This window comes from Malus sylvestris, chromosome 16 (genome assembly GCF_916048215.2).
Source record: "Malus sylvestris chromosome 16, drMalSylv7.2, whole genome shotgun sequence".
In the NCBI taxonomy this organism is placed as follows: Eukaryota; Viridiplantae; Streptophyta; class Magnoliopsida; order Rosales; family Rosaceae; genus Malus; species Malus sylvestris.
Genome location: NC_062275.1, coordinates 15,856,424 through 15,865,703, shown reverse-complemented (window position 1 = coordinate 15,865,703; position 9,280 = coordinate 15,856,424). Strand labels below are relative to the sequence as shown.

General features: G+C 40.1%; 1 long non-coding RNA gene across 1 annotated transcript; it reads right to left on the bottom strand.

The window, feature by feature from the left end:
* Nucleotides 1-1,636: 1,636 nt before the first annotated feature.
* LOC126609050 (uncharacterized) lies at nucleotides 1,637-2,807 on the bottom strand. The gene is made up of 3 exons (XR_007618089.1): nucleotides 2,660-2,807; nucleotides 2,029-2,139; nucleotides 1,637-1,893 (listed from the first exon to the last, which is right to left on the bottom strand). It is a non-coding gene; the product is annotated as an uncharacterized LOC126609050 (long non-coding RNA).
* Nucleotides 2,808-9,280: the final 6,473 nt, after the last annotated feature.

Genomic DNA, 9,280 nt, shown 5'->3' with positions numbered 1-9,280 from the left:
ACAAAGATAGATGTATTCAAGGGAACATTGACCATGGAATTTGATGGGGAAGTTATTGATTTCAATATTTTTTATGCTATGAGATATCCTCATGATGGTCACTCTTGTTTCTCTATTGATGTGATTGACTCTTTGGCGCAGGAACTCCTTGATGATTTGAGTGAGGATGCACTTGAAAAGACTCTCACGCAAAGCATTGGACGAAAAAACGAAGGGTTAGCACTTAGGCATGCCCACGGCAACAACAAGGAACACTTTGCCATGCCTATTCAAGAAGAATTGGTGGAGATGGTTGCTGCCCTAGAGTCAAATCCAAGTTATATTGGTAAGTCTCCTAACCTTATTTCAATTCCCATTTCAACTAACAAGTTGCTTCCTTCTGTAATCCAGCCACCTTCCCTAGAGCTTAAACCATTGCCTAGCCATTTGAAATATGTGTTTTTGGGAGAACGAGAGACGCTAACCGTCATCATCTCTTCTTCACTCACTGCATAAGAGGAGGACAAGTTGGTGAGGGTGCTTCGGGAATACAAAACTGCCATTGGGTGGACATTGGTCGATATTAAGGGAATTAGCCCTACCACTTGCATGCATCAAATACTCTTGGAAGAAGGAGCCAAACCATCTAGAGAAGCACAACGCCGACTCAATCCACCCATGATGGACGTTGTGAAGAAGGAAATCATCAAGCTACTAGATTGTGGAGTGATTTACCCAATTTCTGATAGCCATTGGGTCTCTCCGGTCCAAGTTGTTCCTAAGAAGTCCGGAGTCACTATGGTAAAAAACGAAGATAATGAGCTTGTGCCCACTCGAATCCAAACCGGATGGAGAGTTTGTATTGACTATCGGAAGCTCAATGCTACAACAAGAAAAGATCACTTCCTGCTACCCTTTATTGATCAAATGCTTGAAAGGTTAGCCGATCATTCTTTTTATTATTTTCTTGATGGCTATTCGGGTTATAATCAGATTGTGATAGCTCCCGATGACCAAGAAAAGACTACCTTCACATGTCCCTTTGGTACCTTTGCTTATCGACGCATGCCATTTGGGCTATGCAACGCACCAGCCACATTCTAAAGGTGTATGGTAAGTATTTTCTCAGAATTTGTGGAAAAGATCATTGAAGTGTTTATGGATGACTTTAGTGTTTTTGGTGACTCATTTGATGCATGCTTAAATAATCTAACTTTGATCTTACAAGGATGCATCGAAACTAATCTTGTCTTGAATTGGGAAAAGTGCCATTTTATGGTAAAACAAGGTATAGTTTTGGGGCATATCATATCAGAAAAAGGGATTGAGGTTAATAAATCCAAAATAGATCTTGTACGTTACTTACCCTCTCCCACTTCGGTGAGGGAGGTTCGTTCTTTTCTTGGCCATGTAGGATTTTATAGGAGATTCATCAAGGATTTCTCAAAAATCTCCCAACCCCTTTGCCGTTTACTCCAAAAGGAAGTAGCCTTCGAGTTTAACAAGGAGTGTGAGACCGCTTTCAAAACCCTCAAGGACATGTTGACTTCGGCCCCCATCATCATGCCAAGGGCTGGGTTCGGTTTAAATCGGTTCAGTTTTTTGACAAAACCGAAACCAAACTGAAATTTCTGTTCGGCCCATTTTTTTTGGTTCGGTTTTTTTCGGTTTTGGTTTTTTTCGGTTCGGTTTCGGTTTTTTTTCCCAAAAAAATTAAAAAATTTGAAACTTGAAAATTTAACATCTCTAACATAATCACAGTTCAAGTCTTCCACACAATCACACTTCAAGTCTTCCAACACAAAAAAATCAAATAAACCTTCAAGGTTTCATCACTTCATGCCTTTGCACACATTTCTTCTCTTCAAGTCCTCAAACTCAAGCTTTCCCAAACACCAATTACATAACATATACCTGTAAACAACAGAGCATAACATCCAATGGGTTAGTTGGAAGATACATAACTGATGCAGGACCATTTGAATAGTTGTATGGTTAGCAATCAAATCGAGAAAGAAGATCAGTTCAATTGTAAGGTAAAGCATTCACCATGCCTTCACGATGGCATAGCAATCGGGTTTCAAATTCCCCTTCAAGCAGTGGAGATGTACATTCGCATTAAGAAAAACACATCAAGTTATTATTTGCATACAAGCTGACCTGGGAAGATGAAAGCAAGTTAACAACCGAATTAGTAAATGCATAATTCACCGCTAGAAGGTTTAGATATGAATAAATCAGACAACCCTTTGATGTACCATAATAAGTGAAGATTAAATCTTTAAAAGAGAAGAACCAAATCTCAATAATAAGTGAAGAGATTAAACCTTTAAAAGAGAAGAACCATTAACCATACACAAACAACCCTTTAATGTACCCACAGATCACGGCAATCCAAGAAACAACATTTTTCTCCAATGGTTACAAACCCTTAAATCAAATATATTTACCACATAGGGCTCCACAAAGACAAATCCAAGAACAACATCAACCAATTTTTCTTCAAAATTTCACAAAGTCAACAAATAAATTCACAAAGCCAACAAATAAATTCACAAAGCATATTCAACAAACTAAAGAAATAAAAACTATTAATCAATAAATAAAAAAAAACTACCATTTTCAGCACTCAAAGAATTAAACAAGAAAATGAAAAAAAAGGAAGAAATTGAATACTTACTGTTAAAGAAATCCGGAGGAAGGAGAGCTGAAGATCCATGTTACAACCATGGACTTGGCACGTTGGAAAGAGGAAGAGAGGAATGAGAGTTGAAGAGTTGAAGAAAGGAAGAGAGGAAGAGAGGAAGGAGGGAGAGAGAGAGCAGCGGATGAGGGAGAGAGGAATGAGGGAGAGAGAGACTGAGGAATGAGCGAGAGTGTTTGAGAAAGAAAATGAGTGACGGTTGCTAGGGTTTGTAAACTTTACAAATTTTATAAAGCATTAGAGATTAGAATACCTATAAATGATATACTGGTACAGATATAGCAACAATAAGCCTACAGTCAAGTTGACTTGAATGAATTATCCCCACCTGGACGGAAGGGGTTCGATTCCTCACAGCAGCAGGTTTTGAGTATTTATATTTAATTTGCATATTTCGATTCGGTTCGGTCCGGTCCGGTTTTCAAATCTCAAAAACCGAAACCGAACCAACTAAATTCGATTCGGTTCGGTACAACACATTCGATTCAGTTTTTTTTTCGATTCGGTTTTTTTCGGCTTTGGTTCGGTTTGGTTGTCAGTTTTTTTCAATTTTCGGTTTTTCCAACCCACCCCTAATCATGCCACCAGATTAGAGCCTTCCATTTGAGCTAATGTGTGATGCATCCGACTATGCCATTGGTGCTATTTTAGGCCAAAGGAGGAACAAACAGCCTCACGTCATCCATTACGCTTCCCGGACCCTAAATGATGCTCAATTGAATTATTCTACCACTGAGAAAGAACTTCTTGCAGTTGTCTTTGCTTTAGATAAATTTCGTTCATACTTACTTGGCACTAAAGTGATTGTATATTCTGACCATGCAGCGTTGAAGTATCTTCTCACCAAGAAGGAGGCCAAACCAAGGCTGATTCGTTGGATGCTCCTACTTCAAGAGTTCAACATTGAAATAAGAGACAAAAAGGGGAGTGAAAACATGGTGGCTGACCACCTCAGCTGTTTGGTGCACGAGGAAGACTCCTTACCCATTTTAGAGACATTCCCTGATAAGCAATTGCTGTCCCTAGAGGTAAGTAAGCCTTGGTGTGCTGATTTGGTAAATTATTTGGTCACAAAACAAGTTCCTAGCACTCTAGATAAATACAAGCGTGATAAACTCAGAAATGATGCACGATTTTATGTGTGGGATGATCCATATTTGTGGAAGTATTGTCCTGACCAGATTATTCGTAGATGTATGCATAATTCTGAGTTTAATTCAATTCTTGCATTCTGCCATAGTTATGCATGTGGGGGTCATTTTGGCACTCAAAGGACGATCCTTAAGGTTTTAGAGAGTGGTTTTTATTGGTCTACATTGTTTAAGGATGCTAGAACGTTTTGCATAACTTGTGATAGATGCCAAAGAACAGGTACAATAAGTGCCAATGACCAAATGCCGCAAACCCCCATCTTTAATGTGGAGATCTTTGATGTATGGGGTATGGATTTCGTGGGACCCTTTCCACCCTCATATGGTTTTACTTATATTTTGTTAGCCGTTGATTATGTGTCGAAATGGGTGGAAGCCAAAGCCACTTGTACTAATGATTCTAGAGTGGTGGCAGATTTTATCAAGGTTAACATATTTTCCAGATTTGGCATGCCGAGGGTGTTCATAAGCGATGGAGGCTCCCACTTTTACCATTGCACCATTGAGGCGTTGTTTAAAAAGTACAATGTCAAGCATCGGGTTTCCACGCCATACCACCCCCAAACAAGTGGCTAAGCCGAAGTTTCAAATAGAGAAATCAAGCAAATCTTGGAAAAGACTGTTGGGCCAACCCGGAAGAATTGGAGCTTGCGTTTAGACGATGCACTATGGGCATATCGCACTACCTACAAAACACCTCTGGGGATGTCTCCATTTCGACTAATCTATGGCAAGCCGTGTCACCTACCTGTGGAACTAGAGCACAAGGCGCATTGGGCTGTGAAAACATTCAATTTGGACTTAGATGCTGCTGGAATAAATAGAAAGCTCCAATTGAATGAACTTGAGGAGATAAGGAACGAAGCCTATGAGAATGCACGAATTTACAAGGAGAAAACAAAGGCATTTCATGACTAAATGATTCGGGGAAAAACATTCTCAATTAGACAGAAAGTGCTGCTATTCAATTCCCGTATACATTTGTTCCCTAGTAAGTTACGTTCTAAGTGGATTGGGCCATTTATTGTTACTAATGTTTTTCCCCATGGTGCAGTCCAAGTTAAAAGCTTAAGGAACGGCGACGAATTCTAAGTGAACGAGCATCGTCTGAAGTTATACTATGAGAGTAATATGGGGCAGATTGTGGAAGAAATCCCACTCACTGCCATGGGCCCTATCCAAGCTTAGAAGGAAGTGTCGTCCGGCTGCAAGACGTTAAAGCAAGGGCTTCTTGGGAGGCAACCCATGTATTCAAATAAGGAAGATCTTTGAATCGCTCCACGATTAGTTTTGCGTTCCTAAAAACCTTCCCTTTTCTGCAATTTTTTATTTTGCCATGATTATCATTTTTATTTTTTTTGCTTGTTTGATTGTTTTTGGTGTGGGTTTATGTTTGAAACATTGACAGGTATGCAAGGTGTTTTTACATTAATCTTCGTGGAAAAAGGAACATTAGGTAGAAAAGAAGAAAAATACAAGAAAGTGCAAACAAGCAGGAATGAGCCTTTATTGGTCAGGTGGTGCCTCAACATTCGACGGACCTCCAGAAAGAAAAAGCACCAGAGATTGATTTTCCAGAGCCTTAACACTTGATGAAGCGCCAGATGACGAAGGCAGAAGTTGTCGCTGGAGTAACACAATAATCCTTTGATGATCACTTTGAATCTGAACTTCGAACTCTTGTAGCTGGTCAAGCTTCCTCTTTATACTTGTTGAGTAATTAGTTGAGAGCATGTGCAACTCCTTATTCTCGTGCCTAAACACTCTGAACTTTTACCGAAGACTGGCCACTTCAGCCATCAACGACTCAACCTGACGAGAAGAGCAAGAAGACGTTGGCCCATGTTTGATACTGAGCCTACACATCAGACGTTGTAGGCCAAAGAGTCCTGAACAACCAGCTCGTCAGACCGCCTGGAAAGTATCCTAGTGTCTTTAGGAGTGAGAAGATTTCTGGCCACCACCGAAGCGGTTGTATTGTTCATCATCATAGAATCCCCAACTGTAAGAGAACTATTAAGGGATACGAAGGACGGATGCCAAATGTTGTCTGGAGAAGACATGTCAATATCTTCCCGACATTCAAGTTAATACAACAGTCAGATGGGCAAGACATTCCTAAGGTGTTGAAGAAAAGGTCAGACAAATCAAGATTTCAGAAGTGTAAAAAGGGAATTTCTACAGGTGGTAATTCAAGTTTACTTTGAAACATAATGCGTGCCTTTATAAAAATCAGCACTCGACGGAGCTTCAGAAATCGAAGAGGCGCCCACTCAAAAATCGAAGAGACGCCTCTTTTCTCAAAAGCTGGGCTGCTTAGAGACCACGAGCCGATCTCAGAAATTGAAGAGGCACTTGCTTTTTCAGACGTGCCATCACCTATAATATGCACACTCAGCTTTGCAGAAATCACGGGCAGTTTGTCGAAGCGTCGATTCCAGATATCGAAGAGGCATCTGTTTTTCCAGACGTGTCAGCACCTGTCACAAGCACCCTCAGCCTTGCAGAAATTACAGGCAATCAGTCGAAGATTTCTGATGAAGTAGAAAACAAGTGAAGTTTACTGTTCAATTATCCAGCGGTTGCCGACAAGAGTGAAAGAATAGTACCGGTTATTAATTCATATAAATGTAAACCTTCACCCTCTATAGCTAGGCATACATACATAACCTTTCTTCATCTCCGAGAATGCCTTCCCAACGAAGCCTCTCGAGTCACTCAGTGTGCCTTATTCCCTGGGGTACCTCTACAAACAACTCATCAAAAGCAAAAGTATTTCATATCATGAAGGTTGAAAGCAAGAGTATCTCATATCATGCTTTCTCCTTGTCCTTCTCCTTGTCTTTGTTTTCACCTGCGGGATAAGGAGAAAGAGAGCAATCAGCCAGCACCTGGTATCAATCTTCCGATCTGGAACCGACTGCCTGGAACACCTTCCTGATTGCTTACCTAGCATTGCTCTCGAGTACTCATCTTCAACATCTTATGCTTCCTGAAAAGATACCACATATGACTGGAAAACAGATAAAGGAAGTGAAAATGATACCTCAAAGCATGTGGAGACAATGTGCTAATTCATCCTCAGCTAGGGACAAGGAGAAAGAAAGCAAATGGTCGGCACTTGGAAAGATTGAAAAAGGAAACAGACCATCACCTCTACCTCGTGCCTGCTTGCCGTGCAGAAGAAACAAGCAGAGAAGAATGCAGACTGCATAATCAAATCTGTTGTAAAACTACTCTTCTATCAAACCAAAACAATCACCCAAAACATGAACAATGGAAACTTACTTTATTGATTTATAAAGTATTACAAGAAACTCAAACTCACACAACTAGTTTCTTGCCACATAAGTCTCTCACACTATACTCATATATGCACACCCTAACGTTAAGGTTCTCTTATATACTAGTTACAAACATAATCCTAAACTAAGTTGGAATCCTAAACCTATTTGAAACTTGCGTCCAAGTTTCCCATACCTATTACAATTAGAACTCCTATCTCAGCTAGGAACCCCCTCTCGGATTCTATACCAATCTTCAACAAACTCCACCTTGGTAAGAAATCCATCTAGAGACTTCATCTGCTTCCACTGCTCCACCATTTCCAAGTATTAAACCTTTCTCACATGCACCAAATCCAGACAATGTTTGAATTTTGATGCACCAACTACCTTTGTTAACATATCTGCAGGATTATCAGCCGAAGCAATTTTCTTTACAAGAATTTCACCTTCAGCTATAATTTCCCGAACAAAATGATATCTCACATCAATATGCTTGGTCCTTGCATGATGCACTTGATACTTTGCCAAGTAAATGGCACTTTGACTATCACAATGAACGTCCATCTTGCGCTGCTCTATTCCCAAATCTGCTAGTAAACCAAGTGTCCAAATAGCCTCCTTTATAGCTTCAGCCATTGCCATATATTCAGCTTCCGTGGTTGATAGAGCAACGGTTGGTTGTAGTATTGACCTCCAACATATAGGACCATTAGCCATGGTAAACACATACCCTGTGGTAGATCATCGTTTGTCTAAGTCACTAGCAAAATCAGAATCTACATATCCAGTAGAGAACTTCCCGATTCCTCTATCATTTCGCTCAAAACATATTCCGGTGTTCCTTGTTCCATGCAAGTATCTTAGTATCCATTTAGCAGCTTCCCAATGCATTTTACCAGGATTATGCATAAACTTACTCACTAATCCCACTGCATGAGCAATATCGGGCCGAGTACACACCATGGCATACATCAACCCTCCAACCAAACTGGAATAAGGAACATCCTGCATCTTAGTTCTTTCTTCATCACACTTAGGGCATAGCTTCGTGCTCAACTTAAAATGAGGGGCTAGAGGTGTACTTACAGGTTTGGTTTCATCAAGAATGCCAAACTTGTGTAGCAACTTTTCCAAATATTGTTTCTGCACTAAACATACCTGTCATTTCTTTCTGTCCCGTGTGATTTCCATCCCCAAAATCTTCTTTGCTTCGCCGAGGTCTTTCATTTCAAACTCATTTTGCATCTGAGTTTTGAGCTTTGAGATCTCAGTTTTATCACTGGAGGCAATAAGCATATCATCTACATAAATCAGTAAATAGACATATGTACCTCCCCTTGCTTTCTTGTGATACACGCAGTGATCGTATTGGCTCCTGGTGTAGCCAAAATCCTTCATAACCTTATCGAATCTCAAGTACCATTGCCTCGGTGATTGCTTTAAACCATATAGAGATTTGTTGAGCTTGCATACCAGATTCTCCTTTCCTTTCTCTTCGTATCCTTCAGGTTGACTTATGTAAATTTCTTTAGATAGATTTCCATGCAGAAAAGCAGTTTTTACTTCCATTTGTACTAACTCGAGATCAAACTGCGCTACTAGTGCAAGTAGAATTCGAATGGATGAATGTTTTACCACCGGAGAGAAGATTTCATTATAATCTATTCCTTCCTTCTGAGCGTAGCCTTTTGCTACTAATCTGGCTTTAAATCTTACCGGGCTTGCATTATTTATTCCATCTTTCTTTGCATATACCCATTTGCATCCAATGGCCTTCCTTCCCTTAGGTAGCTCCACAAGATCCCAAGTTTTGTTCCTTTTTAGTGACAACATTTCATCATCCATAGCTTCATGCCACTTCTTTGCTTCTTCACTACTTGCTGCTTCTTTAAAGTTGGTAGGAATATCTGTTTCGATTACTGGCAATGCGTATGCCATACATGAAACACAATCTTGGAACTTAGCAGGAAGCACAACCTCTCTTTTCCCTTTTCTCTTGGCAATACATTCTTCTTGATCTTGGACATTATCAACCATACTGTCTTCTTCTTGCTCTTCTTCTTGATCGACACATTTTTGATCTTCATTATCTATTTTATCTTCGACACTTGATTGTTCAGTTTGTTCCTTTGATAGCTCCACCTCATGAACAACCTTTC